General features: G+C 40.1%; 1 pseudogene; it reads left to right on the plus strand.

Annotated features, from left to right (window-relative positions):
• LOC110778175 (DNA polymerase I A, chloroplastic/mitochondrial-like) overlaps positions 1-19,292 on the plus strand; it is a 97,091-nt pseudogene that overhangs the window by 24,640 nt on the left and 53,159 nt on the right.

A 19,292-nucleotide genomic window follows, 5' to 3' on the forward strand; every position in this document is an offset into this window, starting at 1 on the left:
TCAGACCGCAGTGCCTTAATCTTCTTGCCTAATTGATTCTCTACTTCACTCTGAAATCCCTTGAATTTGTCAAAGGATTCAGACTTATGCTTCATTAGGTAGACATAACCATACCTACTGAAGTCATCAGTGAAAGTGATAAAGTAGCTGAAACCACCTCTAGCATTTGTACTCATTGGTCCACATACATCTGTATGGATTAATCCCAACAGTTCATTTGCTCTTCCTCCAACTTTAGAGAAAGGTTGCTTTGTCATTTTGCCAAGTAAACATGATTCGCATTTACCATAATCCTTTAAGTCAAATGGTTCTAGAATTCCTTCCTTTTGAAGTCTTTCTAAGCGTTTCAAGTTTATATGGCCTAATCGACAATGCCACAGATAGGTGAGATCTGAATCATCCTTTTTGGCCTTTTTGGTATTTATGTTATATACTTGTTTGTCGTGATCTAATAAATAAAGTCCATTGACTAATCTAGCAGATCCATAAAACATCTCTTTAAAATAAAACGAACAACTATTGTCTTTTATTAAAAAGGAAAATCCCTTAGCATCTAAGCAAGAAACTGAAATGATGTTTTTAGTAAGACTTGGAACATGGAAACAATCTTCCAGTTCCAAAACTAGCCCGGAGGGCAACGACAAATAGTAAGTTCCTACAGCTAATGCAGCAATCCGTGCTCCATTTCCCACTCGTAGGTCGACTTCACCCTTGCATAACTTTCTACTTCTTCTTAGTCCCTGTGGATTGGAACATAAGTGTGAGCCACAACCTGTATCTAATACCCAAGAAGTTGAATTAGCAAGTATACAGTCTATAACGAAAATACCTGAAGATGGAACGACTGTTCCGTTCTTCTGATCTTCCTTTAGCTTTGGACATTCTCTTTTGTAATGGCCTATTCCATCACAATAAAGACAGCTTGATGTGGACTTGTCCTGCTTTGATTTAGCATTGCCCTTGGACTTTCCACCTTTCTTGAACGGTCTCTTTCTAGCCTTGAGTAAATCTTTGGCTTCACAGTCCAGTATTATTTCATCCTTTTTGACAAGGTGAACAAATTCTGCAACTGTTTCTTCTCTTGGTTCACTTTAGGTATAGTTGCTTGAAGCGACCAAACCCACTGTGTAGTGAATTGAGCAAGACAGAGACTGCCATCCTTTCGCTTATTGGTGTTCCTAGTAGACTTAGGCGATCAAAGTATGAACACATAAGATCCACATGGAACCTCAGTGGGACGCCTACCCTCTGTTTAGTGCGAAGGAGCTGAACATGTGTTTCTTGGACCTCCATCCTATAACACCTGTTGGGAGAACTAACCTTTAGACCAGACATTGATTCAATCAACTCATGGACGTTCAGGTCCCTGTCCTCCGTACTTCCACGACAGATATCCCTCAGATTCTTGATGAGCGTAAAAGGTTCATAGGCTACAAACCTTTTAGCCCAATCATCAGGGATATTGTTCAGCATGAGACTCATAACCTTTTTGAGATCCGCATCCCAGGCGTAAAATCTCTCAGGGTCATGTCTCTGGCATAGTAGCTTGGCATGGGATGTGACAGTACATACTCAAGTCCATTGAGTTTGACTATTTCAACTAGCTTAGCTTCCCATTCAAGAAAATTTGTCAGGTTCAGCTTGACCATAAGCTCAGAACCCATGATGATGCTTTGATTGTTGTTTGCCATATTAAAACTACAATTGAAAAGAATAAACAAATAAATAACCATTCACAGTTTCTCTTAATAAACTTAAATTCTAGCATACATGCATAATTCAATGTTTATTAAGCATTTTATTCAAGTTATGTGTTCCGGCAGGTGTGAATAAAATGATTCCAAGATCCTAAAATCATTGAAGAACTAAGCACAGTTTGTCGACTTAATCCTAGAACATCTTAGGTAAGCAAAAGCCTTTTGCTAATAGTCTAGAAACTATTCTTGGTTGATAGGTACGTCTAAGAACTTATTAGGTAAACCTATCGATTTTGCCACGACATAAAAGGACTCCTTACTTATATCGTTGAGTTTCACCAAAACTAACATGTACTCACAATTATTTGTGTACCTTGCCCCTTTAGGACCAATAAGTAACACCTCGCTGAGCGAAAACTATTACTAGATTGATGTAAAGGATATCCAAGCAAGTGTATATTTTGGCATGGCACCTTTTAACTCAATTTTTAAGTTTGGAACTTAAGGCTCTTACTATGTTGGTTAGATTTTAAGTGAACTAAAATCCTTAATCATGCAACATAATCAAGCTTTTGATCTCATGCATCTTAAGACATATTTAAAAGCAATAAATAACTTAAAACATGCATAAGATAAATGTGATCTAGTATGGCCCGACTTCATCTTGAAGCTTTGACTTCAAAGTCTGTCTTGAAAATCTCCGTGGGAGGCACCATTTTCTTCAAATAGGATAAGCTATAACTAATTACAACTATTTGATGGTTCGCATACCATATTTGAATTGAAAAATAACTTTGGTACATTAGACCAATTACATTCAAATTAATGGTACGCAGACCATATTTTCTATCCTATTTGGGCCATACTAGTCACTTCATAACCTGCAAAACAGTACATATACAATGTATACCATTCACCCATTCATTATCATGAATGGCCCACATAGCTGGTTAGTAAAACACATTATGCATCACGTAAACATTTGCAGCAATTAATCAAGGGCACCAATAATCTACCAATTATTCAGTCCTTATTAATTCTAATCAAGTTGTTTTAACCTTAAGGATTTGTAGACCTAATCAAGAGTTTATGACTAAAAGGGCTCCCACTTAAACCAATAAATTCATATGCTTTACTAATTTTAAACATAAAAATGTATTTCTAGTCTAACCGGAAACATACAAATTTAATTAAAATTTAAAGCTCATATAAATTTATAATTGAATCCAAAAGTTTAATTTAATTTCAGTCGTATTTAAATTAATTCATGATTTTAATTTTAGTAAAATAATTAGAATAAATAAAATTTATTATAATTACAATATTCAAAATCAAAATCCAAGAAAATAATTTAAATTATTAATTTTAAAATTAATTAAAATTACGTGAACTAAAATTTTCAAATTAAACATTCAAAACGATCTAATCGTAACGCAAACACCCTACGCATTGCACGCCCATGGGCCGCACGCACACAGCCATTGCTGGCCATGTGCGCGCAGCCCATGCGCTCATCGCATAGCTGCTGCATCTTCCATCGCAAGCCATCGCACGATGTGGTGCTCGCTGAGCGCGCGCCAGCGCTCGTCGCACGCGAGCCATCGCTCGCATTGCGCGCTCGCCAGCGCTCGCTGCGCGCGCTCCATAGCTCGCTGTGCGCGCAAGCCATCGCTTGCTGTGCGCGCGACATCGCTCGCTGTGCGCGCGACATCGCTCGCTGGGCGCGCGACATCGCTCGCTGTGCGCGCGAGCAACGCTGGGCGCAGCGCTCGTGGCACGCGAGCTTGCGCTCGCTGCGCGCGAGGCTGCGCGCTCTTGCGCGAGGCAGTGCGCGTTGTGGCGCAGCTCGCTTGCTGCCCACACGCAACTGCCTTGGCTTGCCTTTCGCCCATGCTCATTTGTTCATAGCTCGTGGCCCACGACACAAGGCAGGGCTGCTGCCTTGTGCTCGTGCACCATGCCTTGCTCATTGCATTGGTGCCGCACGGGCGACGAGCTCCCTTGCTCGTCGTCGCATGCCCGCACTATACAATACCCCTTAAGGGTAACACGAAGCGTCCATTGCTTTGTGCGTGCAAGTTATATGAACGAATCGCATAAAAAATTAAAATTTATATTTAAAATTTATGACAAATTAATAAATAATATTAATTTCATAATTTTAGGGCGAAAAATCGAAAATTTATTATTCAATTGATTTTCGATTGTTATGGATTCAAGTCTAGGTCATAAAAATTTAAAATTTATCATAAATTTACAATTTTTATGGTGGTTTTTAATCATAGGTTTCTAATTAAATTATAATTAATTATGAAAATCAAATTAATTCTAAATTATTCTAATTTTCAACAAATTAATCATAATTACAAATTAGATTGCATAATTAACAAGGCTAGGCATTCAAACTTGTTAAACATATACAGTAGGTCAATCAAAAATTCAAGATTTATCAACAAGAATCGCAAATATTTAATTTAACATCTTAAATTTACGAAATTTTGCATTCGAAAAACTAAAACCTTCGAAAAGTCATAGTTAGGCTTCGAATTTTAGAATGCCTTTTACATGCGGAATTGACACAAAAATCACTCGATTTGGATGAGTAACGAAGAAACTGCCGAAAAACTGCGTACGTATAATTAAATAAACGCAATTTGCAATTAATTAACAATTACGAAAATTAATCACCCCTTTTAATTCTTGCAAATTTGTAATATTTAACCATGTTCATGCAAATTAGATTATGAAAATAATAAGGGGCTCGTGATACCACTGTAAGGTTATGATACATATGATATTACATAAATCATGCGGAAACAACCATTAACCTAGGAATACATATTATTTACACATAATCATATAGCATAATTTAGATGCATACTCTTTGGTGCGTGCCCTCCCTAGCTGCACCCGAACCGAACAAGAACAAGTCTTTAGGACTCCAAGTGTCGTCCCTCCGTAGATAGTCCACAGCACGTCCGGATCCGCCTTAAGATTGACCAACTAGAATCGCCCTTAAGGTACTAGAATTTTCGGCACTTTTGAGCAAGATGTGTGACTGAATTTTTCTCTCAAAAACTCACTTTGAATACTTGAAAAAACTCGTTATAAATTGTGAACCCAGGCCACATATTTATAGGGGTATGGAAAGAGAATTGGAATCCTATTAGGATACGAATTAATTAAACTTAGAATCCTACAAGAACTCTAATTAATTAATTTATCAAATAGAATTAGGAATTTAATCATTAACCGAACTCTGCACGTTTTAGGAATCGTGCATGAACACAAACTCACACACACACACACGGCAGCCACGATGGGCCGCCCATGCTCGTGCGTGCGAGCAGCAGCCCACGCAGCGAGGCCCACGCAGCCGCGGCCTTGGCGCGCGCTGGGCCTGCCTTGCGGTAGGCCTGGGCGCTGCCTTGGCTGGGCTTGTGGCGCGCGTTTGGCTTGCTGGGCGATGGCCTGGCTTCGAGCTGGGCCCTCGTCCGGCAGGCCTCGTCTGATGCTTATTCGCACGATACGCTTCCGATTAAATTTCCGATTCCGGAATTCATTTCCGATACGAACAATATTTAATATTTCCGATTCCGGAATTAATTTCCGTTTCGAACAAATATTTAATATTTCCGTTTCCGGAATTATTTTCCGATTCCGATAATATTTCCGATTCTGACAATATTTCCGTTTCCGGCAATATTTCCGATTCTGGCAATATTTCCATTTCCGATAATATTTTCCGATACGTACCATGTTTCCGTTTCCGGCAACATCTACGACTTGGATAATATTTATATTTCCGATACGATCCATATTTCCGTTTCCGGCAATATCATCGTTTCCGGAGTATTCATTTCTTGCTTGTGACGATCTCAGCTCCCACTGAAACCAAGATCCGTCGATTCCGAATATCCATAGATAGAGTATCTAATGCCATTAGATACTTGATCCGTTTACGTACTATTTGTGTGACCCTACGGGTTCAGTCAAGAGTAAGCTGTGGATTAATATCATTAATTCCACTTGAACTGAAGCGGCCTCTAGCTAGGCATTCAGCTCACTTGATCTCACTGAATTATTAACTTGTTAATTAATACTGAACCGCATTTATCAGACTTATCATAGAATGCATACTTGGACCAAGGGCATTATTTCCTTCATTTCCCTCATGTATAATGTGGGTCTTGGAAGATAATCTAGGTAAGAGTACAACTAGCCTTTGACCATTTCGGTGCAAATGGTAGCATGGGAGAAAATATGTTGTTGGAGATGTATCATCTTTCAAAATCTTCGAACATTTATTGTATATATGGTGCATGTTTTCTTGGTAGGATTTTGTAGTGTCTTGTTACTGGGTGAATTATTTACTGTTTTCCCTATTTTATTTTTTGATGGTGAAGATGATTGTCATTGAAAGAATGAAGTCTTTAGCTTAAGGTATGTGTCAATTCGTTGTAAGATAAAATATGATAATGTGATTGAAGAAGGAAAGAAGACATTAGGGATAGAGCCTCTGATAATCTTTCAGAAGCACAGACATAATGCAGTGGCTTACCTTTTTTTCTATTGTTACAGGAAGAATCATAATGAGTTCCTCCCTAGAGAGAAAAAGTTCAAAGTCCCAAATATTGATAATGTGATTGAAGAAGGAAAGAAGACACCTAAAAAGTTTTGTGACATTACATTGCATAAAATTGGTGATACTATAAAAACTGATTTTTATACACCAAGTGGTTGGCCTTCTATTAGCGGAGATGCCTTGAAAGCTATTGCTGGGAAGGTCTGTGCAGAATATGTTTTTCCAGTGATTCTTCTGAAGATTTATTGATTGAAGATCCACTAAACTCAGGAAGAAAAGATGCTGATATTCCTGCTTACGGAACAACTTATGCTGCTTTTGGGGGAGGGCATGAAGGAATGGAGGCTTGTCATGCTATCTGTGAGGGGGTCGAAAAAGCACGAGGCTAATGCGTGACCTCGTCCCTCGTGGGTGTGACGCTTCTTTTTGTCAAATCAAGTGTAATTGGATTTCCTGTGAGTTTACACCCAATTGACTAGTAATATAGGAGTCGTCATTCAGTTTTTAACGACAATGAGAAAAACTGACAAAACCCGGTTATCGTGACATAAAGGGAGTACAATTATGTTTGACCACGACGGCCGTAGGTTCCCTTGTGATCCCTGGTGGTGGGGATCGCTCAACGTACACCCGCAGGGTAGACATTGAGGGTTCGGGGGACTGTAACTACCGAGAGGAGTACTCGCTCTTCGATAACTCCAGAGGCAGGATATCCTTACTAGCTCAGCATAAATAATTGAAGGGACATGCGTTAACTATTAAACTAATCTGAGTCGATTTTAACAATATGCAACATATAATACTAGATCGAGCGCGATTATCTGATTTAGATTGTTTTAAGGGACCTAGCATGATAATCCAATTTCCCAAAGATATCATATTTATTAGGCGTGATCGAACAATCAGATTTTAGTTAGTTTAACAGTTCATAAAAGGGCGAGGAAAGCAATTAAACCATAGAAAAGGGACACATTACGACGCACCCTTGAGAGGTGCGTCACGGTTCTCAGAAAACTAACCACTTTGACTTTGCTATTTCTCCTTTTATTTAACGAATCTCAAATTATGGGACGGGATACGTTCTGTTCGATTTATGGATCGATTGCGACAGAACGCGTGATCAGTTTTGCAGCGTGAGGCTTAGGCTTAGGCTTAGGGGTTTAGAGTCAATACTCGGAATAATAATTGTGTGTTGTTGTGTCCTTTTCACGTCGAACTTAAGGCCCTATTTATAGGAAAGAGTGGCGTAGAAAGATAGATTTTCAGGAATTTGAATACGAAACGGATTAGGAAAAGAATCCGTCCCAGGTATTTTCGGCGCCCAGCTCTGGGCGTCAAAGATTTCGGCGCCCAGGGCTGGGCGTTGAAAATAGGGTCTGGCAGAATTTTTTGTCATATTGGACTCTAGAGTACGGAGTTCATTAAGAGACTTAATCCGAGTTATTTGGTGCGTATCAATTTATGACGAAATGCGTCTGGGCCCTTTACGAACTCTAGGTTCGTTATGAGTTTAATTAATACGTTAACTCTTTTATCGAACTGCGATAGGAATAGAATTCCTTTTACAATTTCTATCTCTTTTAGGATTTATGTTGGCGTGCAACACCTAATTCTGACAGGTTTCTATCTTTTATGAATTGCCACTTTTAACAACTACCCATTACGGCAGTTACTATTTTTAGCAGGTTTCCATAAATAGCAGGTTTCTATAAATAGCAGGTTTCGGGTGAAATGAAAAGGGGAATTGAGATTCGTTATTTTATAGGAGATGCGTTGTCAAGTGGAGATGTACGTTTTCATCATCGAACCTTCCCTTTCGGGAATGGGGACAAAAGTAGGTGTCTACAGTTAGCCCCCACTTTGACTGAGTCTTGGAGTAAGACGATGGTCAAAGTATTAGACGGAGTGCGTCGCACAAGCCATGGTGACTTGTTTTGGCGAGGGTCTCACGAGCCCCCGAGTTATAACATTTGACTTAAGGGTCATCACTTGAAGTGTCGACATACCCCTCACGTGTCATTGGGATTTGTCAACGGATAGTATAGAAACTTCCTCACTTTGTCATTGGAAGGATCTAAAGGTGCGTAGAAACTCCCTTACTTTGTCATTGGGAGTAGCTACAGAAGATGTTTTCGAAATCAAAGCTATAAAGTGTAATTGGGCCTGGCCAAGCCCAACCACGAGGTAAAAATGTTTTTAAAGATTCTCATTTTCAGGGCTAGCTAAACGAGAAAACCCCCTTGTTTTTATGGGACGTAAAACGAAGGAAAATCCAGCACATCGTTCTTTTTTTTTTTTTTTTGGAAAAAACGGAAAACCAATCCTTTAATTTTTGAAAAAAGGGAAAACTACTCACATCACTTTTTTGGAAAAACGGAAAACCAAAAGCTACTCACATCGTTCTTTTTTTTTTGGAAAAACGGAAAACCAAAAGCTACTCACATCGTTCTTTTTTGGGAAAAACGGAAAACCAAAAGCTACTCACATCGTTCTTTTTGGAAAAAACAGAAAACCAAAAGCTACTCACATCGTTCTTTTTTGGAAAAACGGAAAACCAAAAGCTACTCACATCGTTCTTTTTGGAAAAACGGAAAACCAGAAAAAGTTATCGCTGCAGCGACTAAGGACCTGCGCGGTTAGTGGTGCAGACCCCGCCGGCTAAAGATGGCGAGCCTGTCCGCTAAGGGTGGACACCCCGTCCGATAGAAGTGGACGAATCTGTTTTTGAAATTTGAAAATAAGGACCTACGTGGTTTGTGACGTAGACCCCGCCGGCTGAAGATGGCGAGCCTGTCCGCTAAGGGTGGACACCCCGTCCGATAGAAGTGGACGAATCTATTTTGAAATTTGTTTGTGCTTTTTGAAAATAAGGATCTACGTGGTTTGTGACGTAGACCCCGCCGGCTGAAGATGGCGAGCCTATTTTGAATTTGAAGATTTTATTTTTCGAAAACTAAGGACCTGCGCGGCTAGTGACGCAGACCCCGCCCGCTGAAGGTGGGCGAGCCTGTTTTTGTGTTTTGAAGAATTTTGTTTTCTTTCGAGGGATGCTCGGATTTAGTTACAACCTGAATGTGGGTTGACAACGTGCTTAGACGGACCATTGTCTTATGGTCATCATCCTTCATGGTTTTGAGCTAGTCTTTACGGCTCAATTTTGCCACTACCAAGGTCCTTGAATAGGGGACTATGTGTAAGTATCAACGGCGACCTTTGTCTTTGAGGTCGTAATCCGGTTTTATTTTTTTGAGTTTATCCAAACACGGGACTTCGTACAGCGTAGTCTGGGAATATTGTTTTAACTTTGCATACTCTCTTTTGAAACATATATTTTCTTTCGAGCCCCCAAGCATTCGTGCTTGACGGTCATTTCTTGTCAAAGAGGTTCCTTGGGGATACGCATTTTGTAATGTCCTTGATTGTGTTTGGGATCGTGCTCGTAAGTGCGAGCGATCTTTGTAGTGGTGTGCTACTCTTAACAAAGCCGTGAGGTGCGACTTTCAGTAAAGGAATCGGCAATTTTGAGTCGAATGGATACGACAGGGCCCTATAGAAGTCAGAGCTGTTTTTTTTTGGGTCTGGGATAATTTTCGGCGCCAATGCCTGGGCGTTAAAGATTTCGGCGCCCAGCGCTGGGCGCTGAAAATAATTTCTGGCGAGGTTTCTTGAAGACACAGTTGGCCTCTTGTTCGTTCGTTTTCCTTTTTTTTTTCTTTTGAACGCGTTCGTAAATGTTCAATACTTAGAAAAGATGATATGTGTGTGCGAACGAGCGTTCATAGAATGGTCGTGGTGTGCGGTCCATTAATCAGTTTGCTTGAATTGTTTCATTTTTTTTTTTTGAGCAACGATTGATTTTGAATAGTTTGCTTAGAAGCTTGATAAGGTTCAGGCCCATTCATGAAGTGGGCTCAAACATCGTGCCCTTTCGATTGTTCAAACATTTGCTTCGAGATTTTTTATTTTGCTATGGTCGTTTCGTAGCTTGGAGCCTCCAAGCATGCATGTTGGGATGCTTCCTTTTGGCGTACGATTTTTGTAGGTTCTTTCGAGAAAGATGCCTTGGGGTTCCGCTCGTGTAGGTGCGAGTTATCCCTTCCGTGGTAGGTAATATTTTGCTACCTTTAATCCTTAATGTAGAAGTCGTGTGGCTTGCATTTTGAATTTGGGCGATAAGTAGTCTTTGCCTCTTTTACATGTGCTCTTGGTCGTGCCTACATTAGTGTAATATGCCTTACTCTCTATTTTTTAGACTTGCACCGTGGGATGTTTGAACTTATGGTGCGACGTAGGCTTGTGTGGCCTAACAACATGTATTAGAACTGTTAGGTTATGATTCATATGACAATTCATAAATCATGCGGAAAAAACCATAAACCCAGGAATACATATTATTTACACATAATCATTTAGCATAGAATAGATGCATACTCTTTGTTGCGTGCCTTCCCTAGCTGCGCCCGAACCGAACAAGAACAAGTCTTTAGGACTCCAAGTGTCGCCCCTCCGTAGATAGTCCACAGCACGTCCGGATCCGCCTTAAGATTGACCAACTAGAATCGCCCTTAAGGTACTAGAAAATTTCGGCAATTTTGAGCAAGATGTGTGTTTGAATTTTCTCTCAAAAACTCACTTTGAATACTTTGAAACTTGTGTTATAAATTGTGAGCCCTAGCCTCATATTTATAGCGGTATGGAAAGGGAATCGAAATCCTATTCAGATACAAATTAATCAAACCTAGAATCCTACAAGAACTCTAATTTAATTAATTTATCAAATAGAATTAGGAATTTAATCATTAACCGAACTCTGCATGTTTTAGGAAACGTGCACGAACACAAACACTTGCATACACACGCACGACAGCCACGATGGGCCTCATGCGTGCGCGCGAGCAGCAGCCCACTCAGCGCCCGCGCGCGCTGCGCGCTGCGCGCGTTGTGCGCGCTGCGCGTGCTGTGCGCGCTGTGCGCGCTGCGCGCTGCGCGCAGCCTGCTGGGCCTGGCCTTGCTGTTTGTGCGGTGCGCTTGGCTTGCTGGGCGATGGTCTGGCTTCGTGCTGGGCCTCGTCCGGCAGGCCTCGTCCGATGCTTATTCGTACGATGCGCTTCCGATTAAATTTCCGATTCCGGAATTCATTTCCGATACGAACAATATTTAATATTTCCGATTCCGGAATTAATTTCCGTTTCGAACAAATATTTAATATTTCCGTTTCCGGAATTATTTTCCGATTCCGGTAATATTTCCGATTCTGACAATATTTCCGTTTCCGGCAATATTTCCGATTCTGGCAATATTTCCGTTTCCGGCAATATTTCCGATTCTGGCAATATTTCCATTTCCGATAATATTTTCCGATACGTACCATGTTTCCGTTTCCGGCAACATCTACGACTTGGATAATATTTATATTTCCGATACGATCCATATTTCCGTTTCCGGCAATATCATCGTTTCCGGAGTATTCATTTCTTGCCTGTGACGATCTTAGCTCCCACTGAAACCAAGATCCGTCGGTTCCGAATATTCATAGATAGAGTATCTAATGCCATTAGATACTTGATCCGTTTACGTACTATTTGTGTGACCCTACGGGTTCAGTCAAGAGTAAGCTGTGGATAAATATCATTAATTCCACTTGAACTGAAGCGGCCTCTAGCTAGGCATTCAGCTCACTTGATCTCACTGAATTATTAACTTGTCAATTAATACTGAACCGCATTTATTAGACTTAACATAGAATGCATACTTGGACCAAGGGCATTATTTCCTTTAGTCTCCCACTTGTCCTTAGGGACAAGTGTGCATTTCCTAATTCCTTTGTCGCTCGATGCTTGCTCTTGAACATAAGGTAAGAGTTGTCATCCTTATTATGTCCAGAGGTGTTCCTCGGTTTCAGAGTTCAACTGATCAAATAAACAGATAATCATAGCCTATGATTCATCCGAGCACGGCCATGCATTTCACAGTTTCTAGCTCTCCGAGTGGCCTTGTACAAATTTTAAGCATCTCATCCCGATTTATGGGAGGACAATCCCAATCTTGCGATCTTGAGATTAGACTTCGTTTGATAGGTGATTACCTGAGAGTTGCCTTTATAGCCTCCTTTTACGGTGCGACGGTTGGTCAACGTCAAAGCAACCAGTTCTCAAACAAGTAATCTCAAATCACTCAGGTATTGAGGATTTAGTGTCTAATAATTTAATGAAATTTACTTATGACAGACTTTCATCTCTTACAGTAAAGTTTCATAGGTCTTGTCCGATACTAGTCTTCCCAAAGTAAGTATCTATGCAAATGATTATGACATTGCCATGTCCACATAGTTCAAGAAACAGAACTACTAGTCATCTTGCATTCTAATCGTCTAACGTTTTCTATGCGTCCAATTTTATAGAAAACTCCGATTAGGGACCATTTTCAACCTTTGACATTCAAGTTCACTTGATAGACATTTCTTAGTCACAGGACTGGTCCTGACAGTCTATCTTGAATATATCGTCAAGTTGAAGGGACTCATCATTTAATAAACCACAAATTAAATGGAAAAATGAATTCCTTTCATTTATTGTGAATGATTAACCAATAATGTTTTACAAAGATTTAAACTCTAAAACTTTAAAACATTAAACAGAGACATCAAAGCCATTCTCCAATATGCTTGATTCCCATAGCTGCAGTGTGCGAGTTGTGCTTCGCTTGCGGCAGAGGTTTAGTTAATGGATCTGATATGTTGTCATCAGTTCCAATTTTGCTTATCTCGACTTCTTTTCTTTCAACGAACTCTCGTAGAAGGTGAAATCTACGAAGTACATGCTTGACTCTCTGGTGGTGTCTAGGCTCTTTTGCCTGTGCAATAGCTCCGTTATTATCACAATACAGGGCTATTGGTCCTTTAATGGAGGGGACTACACCAAGTTCTCCTATGAACTTCCTTAGCCATATAGCTTCCTTTGCTGCTTCATGTGCAGCAATGTACTCCGCTTCAGTTGTAGAATCCGCAATGGTGCTTTGCTTAGCACTTTTCCAGCTTACTGCTCCTCCGTTGAGGCAGAAGACAAACCCAGACTGTGATCTGAAATCATCTTTGTCGGTTTGGAAACTTGCGTCCGTATAGCCTTTAACAATTAATTCATCATCTCCACCATAGACCAGGAAGTCATCTTTGTGCCTTTTCAGGTACTTCAGAATGTTCTTGGCAGCAGTCCAATGCGCCTCTCCTGGGTCTGACTGGTATCTGCTCGTAGCACTGAGTGCGTACGCAACATCCGGGCGTGTACATATCATAGCATACATTATTGAACCAATCAATGATGCATATGGAATCCCATTCATTCGTCTACGCTCATCAAGTGTTTTTGGGCACTAAGTCTTGCTTAGAGTCATTCCATGAGACATGGGTAGGTAGCCTCGCTTGGAGTCCGCCATCTTGAACCTATCAAGCACCTTATTGATATAATTGCTTTGACTAAGTCCAATCATCTTTTTAGATCTATCTCTGTAAATCTTGATGCCCAATATGTACTGTGCTTCTCCTAGATCCTTCATCGAAAAACATTTCCCAAGCCAAATCTTGACAGAGTTCAACATAGGAATGTCATTTCCGGTAAGCAATATGTCGTCGACATATAATACTAGGAAAGCAATTTTGCTCCCACTGACCTTCTTGTATACACAAGATTCGTCCGCATTCTTGATGAAACCAAAGTCACTGACTGCTTCATCAAAACGTATATTCCAGCTCCTGGATGCCTGCTTCAATCCGTAGATTGATTTCTTTAGCTTGCATACCTTTTTAGCATTCTTTGGATCCTCAAAACCTTCAGGTTGTGTCATAAACACAGTTTCTGTTAAAACGCCGTTTAAGAAAGCAGTTTTGACATCCATCTGCCATATTTCGTAATCGTAATATGCAGCGATTGCTAACATTATTCGAATAGACTTTAGCATTGCAACTGGTGAAAAGGTTTCATCGTAATCCACACCGTGGACTTGCCTGTAACCTTTTGCAACCAATCTAGCTTTGAAAACTTCAAGTTTCCCATCCTTGTCCTTTTTCAGTTTGAAAACCCATTTGCTTCCAATGGCTTGGTAGCCATCTGGCAAATCGACCAAATCCCATACTTGGTTTTCAGACATGGAGTCTAATTCAGATTGCATGGCTTCTTGCCATTGCTTGGAGCTAGGGCTCGTCATAGCTTGCTTGTAAGTCGCAGGTTCATCACTTTCAAGTAATAGAACGTCATAGCTTTCGTTGGTCAAAATACCCAAGTACCTTTCCGGTTGAGATCTATATCTTTGCGATCTACGCGGGGTAACATTTCTAGATTGACCATGATTCTCACCAGATTCTTCTAAAGATCTCTGAGTTTCATCTTGAATGTCATCTTGAGCATTCTCTAGAGTTTGTTGTTCGACTCGAATTTCTTCGAGGTCTACTTTTCTCCCACTTGTCATTTTGGAAATGTGATCCTTCTCCAAAAAGACACCATCTCGAGCAACAAACACTTTGTTCTCAGATGTATTGTAGAAGTAATACCCCTTTGTTTCCTTTGGATAGCCCACAAGGATACATTTGTCAGATTTTGGATGAAGTTTGTCTGAAATTAATCGTTTGACGTATACTTCACATCCCCAAATCTTAAGAAAAGACACATTTGGAGGCTTTCCAAACCATAATTCGTATGGAGTCTTTTCGACAGCTTTAGACGGAGCTCTATTTATAGTGAGTGCAGCTGTATTTAGTGCATGTCCCCAAAATTCTAATGGAAGTTCGGCCTGACCCATCATTGACCTGACCATGTCTAGCAAGGTTCTGTTCCTCCGTTCTGACACACCGTTCCATTGTGGTGTTCCAGGAGGAGTCAATTCTGATAGAATTCCACATTCTTTCAGATGGTCATCAAATTCATAGCTCAGATATTCACCGCCTCTATCAGACCGCAGTGCCTTAATCTTCTTGCCTAATTGATTCTCTACTTCACTCTGAAATTCCTTGAATTTGTCAAAGGATTCAGACTTATGCTTCATTAGGTAGACATAACCATACCTACTGAAGTCATCGGTGAAAGTGATAAAGTAGCTGAAACCACCTCTAGCATTTGTACTCATTGGTCCACATACATCTGTATGGATTAAACCCAATAGTTCATTTGCTCTTTCTCCAACTTTAGAGAAAGGTTGCTTTGTCATTTTGCCAAGTAAACATGATTCGCATTTACCATAATCCTCTAAGTCAAATGGTTCTAGAATTCCTTCCCTTTGAAGTCTTTCTAAGCGTTTCAAGTTTATATGGCCTAATCGACAATGCCACAGATAGGTGAGATCTGAATCATCCTTTTTGGCCTTTTTGGTATTTATGTTATATACTTGTTTGTCGTGATCTAATAAATAAAGTCCATTGACTAATCTAGCAGATCCATAAAACATCTCTTTAAAATAAAACGAACAACTATTGTCTTTTATTATAAAGGAAAATCCCTTAGCATCTAAGCAAGAAACTGAAATGATGTTTTTAGTAAGACTTGGAACATGGAAACATTCTTCCAGTTCCAAAACTAGCCCGGAGGGCAACGACAAATAGTAAGTTCCTACGGCTAATGCAGCAATCCGTGCTCCATTTCCCACTCGTAGGTCGACTTCACCCTTGCTTAAGTTTCTACTTCTTCTTAGTCCCTGTGGATTGGAACATAAGTGTGAGCCACAACCAGTATCTAATACCCAAGAAGTTGAATTAGCAAGTATACAGTCTATAACGAAAATACCTGAAGATGGAACGACTGTTCCGTTCTTCTGATCTTCCTTTAGCTTCAAGCAATCTCTCTTCCAATGCCCCTTCTTCTTGCAGTAGAAGCATTCGGATTCAGAAGTGGGTTGACTGACCTTCCTCTTTGCAGATTTGGCGCCAGTTTGCTTAGTTGGGCTGGCCTTGTTGCCACCTTTCTTAGCATTCCTCTTCTTTCCAGATTTCTTGAACTTGCCCCCACGCACCATAAGCACATCCTGCTTATCACTTTTGAGCGTCTTTTCAGCGGTCTTCAGCATACCGTGAAGCTCAGTGAGCGTTTTGTCCAGACTATTCATACTGTAGTTCAGTTTGAACTGATCATACCCGCTATGAAGAGAATGGAGGATGGTGTCTATAGCCATTTCCTGAGAAAATTGCTGATCCAGCCGACTCATATTCTCAATGAGTCCAATCATTTTGAGAACATGTGGACTTACGGGCTCGCCTTTCTTAAGCTTGGTCTCAAGAATTTGCCTATGAGTCTCGAATCTTTCGACTCGAGCCAGATCTTGGAACATGTTCTTCAACTCACTGATGATTGTGAAAGCATCTGAGTTGATGAACGTTTTCTGCAGATCCGCACTCATGGTGGCGAGCATTAGACATTTCACATCCTTGTTGGCATCAATCCAACGATTGAGGGCTGCCTGAGTGACCCCGTCGCCTGGAGCTTCGGGCATCGCCTCATCTAGGACATACTCCTTTTCTTCCTGCATAAGAACTATTTGCAAGTTCCTTTGCCAGTCAAGGAAGTTTTTCCCGTTCAACTTCTCCTTTTCGAGAATTGATCGAATGTTGAATGAATTGTTGTTTGCCATATTAAAAACTACAATTGAAAAGAATAAACAAATAAATAACCATTCACAGTTTCTCTTAATAAACTTAAATTCTAGCATACATGCATAATTCAATGTTTATTAAGCATTTTATTCAAGTTATGTGTTCCGGCAGGTGTGAATAAAATGATTCCAAGATCCTAAAATCATTGAAGAACTAAGCACAGTTTGTCGACTTAATCCTAGAACATCTTAGGTAAGCAAAAGCCTTTTGCTAATAGTTTAGAAACTATTCTTGGTTGATAGGTACGTCTAAGAACTTATTAGGTAAACCTATCGAATTTGCCACGACATAAAAGGACTCCTTACTTATATCGTTGAGTTTCACCAAAACTAACATGTACTCACAATTATTTGTGTACCTTGCCCCTTTAGGACCAATAAGTAACACCTCGCTGAGCGAAAACTATTACTAGATTGATGTAAAGGATATCCAAGCAAGTGTATATTTTGGCATGGCACCTTTTAACTCAATTTTTAAGTTTGGAACTTAAGGCTCTTACTATGTTGGTTAGATTTTAAGTGAACTAAAATCCTTAATCATGCAACATAATCAAGCTTTTGATCTCATGCATTTTAAGACATATTTAAAACAATAAATAACTTAAAACATGCATAAGATATTTGTGATCTAGTATGGTCCGACTTCATCTTGAAGCTTTGACTTCAAAGTCCGTCTTGAAAATCTCCGTGGGAGGCACCATTTTCTTCAAATAGGATAAGCTATAACTAATTACAACTATTTGATGGTTCGCAGACCATATTTGAATTGAAAAATAACTTTGGTACTTTAGACCAATTACATTCAAATTAATGGTACGCAGACCATATTTTCTATCCTATTTGGGCCATACTAGTCACTTCATAACCTGCAAAACAGTACATATACAATATATACCATTCACCCATTCATTATCATGAATGGCCCACATAGCTGGTTAGTAAAACACATTATGCATCACGTAAACATTTGCAGCAATTAATCAAGGGCACCAATAATCTACCAATTATTCAGTCCTTATTAATTCTAATCAAGTTGTTTTAACCTTAAGGATTTGTAGACCTAATCAAGAGTTTATGACTAAAAAGCGCTCCCACTTAAACCAATAAATTCATATGCTTTACCAATTTTAAACATAAAAATGTATTTCTAGTCCAACCGGAAACATACAAATTTAATTAAAATTTAAAGCTCATATCAATTTATAATTGAATCCAAAAATTTAATTTAATTTCAGTCGTATTTAAATTAATTCATGATTTTAATTTTAGTAAAATAATTAGAATAAATAACATTTATTATAATTATAATATTCAAAATTAAAATCCAAGAAAATAATTCAAATTATTAATTTTAAAATTAATTAAAATTGCGTGAACTGAAATTTTCAAATTAAACATTCAAAACGATCTAATCGTAACGCAAACACCCTACGCGTTGCACGCCCATGGGCCGTACGCACACAGCCATTGCTGGCCATGTGCGTGCAGCCCATGCGCTCATCGCATAGCTGCTGCATCTTCCATCGCAAGCCATCGCACGCTGTGGTGCTCGCTGAGCGCGCGCCAGCGCTCGTCGCACGCGAGCCATCGCTCGCATTGCGCGCTCGCCAGCGCTCGCTGCGCGCGCTCCATAGCTCGCTGTGCGCGCAAGCCATCGCTCGCTGTGCGCGCGACATCGCTCGCTGGGCGCGCGACATCGCTCGCTGTGCGCGCGAGCAACGCTGGGCGCAGCGCTCGTGGCACGCGAGCTTGCGCTCGCTGCGCGCGAGGCTGCGCGCTCTTGCGCGAGGCAGTGCGCGTTGTGGCGCAGCTCGCTTGCTGCCCACACGCAACTGCCTTGGCTTGCCTTTCGCCCATGCTCATTTGTTCATAGCTCGTGGCCCACGACACAAGGCAGGGCTGCTGCCTTGTGCTCGTGCACCATGCCTTGCTCATTGCATTGGTGCCGCACGAGCGACGAGCTCCCTTGCTCGTCGTCGCATGCCCGCACTATACAATACCCCTTAAGGGTAACACGAAGCGTCCATTGCTTTGTGCGTGCAAGTTATATGAACGAATCGCATAAAAAATTAAAATTTATATTTAAAATTTATGACAAATTAATAAATAATATTAATTTCATAATTTTAGGGCGAAAAAATCGAAAATTTATTATTCAATTGATTTTCGATTGTTATGGATTCAAGTCTAGGTCATAAAAATTTAAAATTTATCATAAATTTACAATTTTTATGGTGGTTTTTAATCATAGGTTTCTAATTAAATTATAATTAATTATGAAAATCAAATTAATTCTAAATTATTCTAATTTTCAACAAATTAATCATAATTACAAATTAGATTGCATAATTAACAAGGCTAGGCATTCAAACTTGTTAAAC

Source organism: Spinacia oleracea, chromosome 1 (genome assembly GCF_020520425.1).
Source record: "Spinacia oleracea cultivar Varoflay chromosome 1, BTI_SOV_V1, whole genome shotgun sequence".
NCBI lineage: Eukaryota > Viridiplantae > Streptophyta > Magnoliopsida > Caryophyllales > Amaranthaceae > Spinacia > Spinacia oleracea.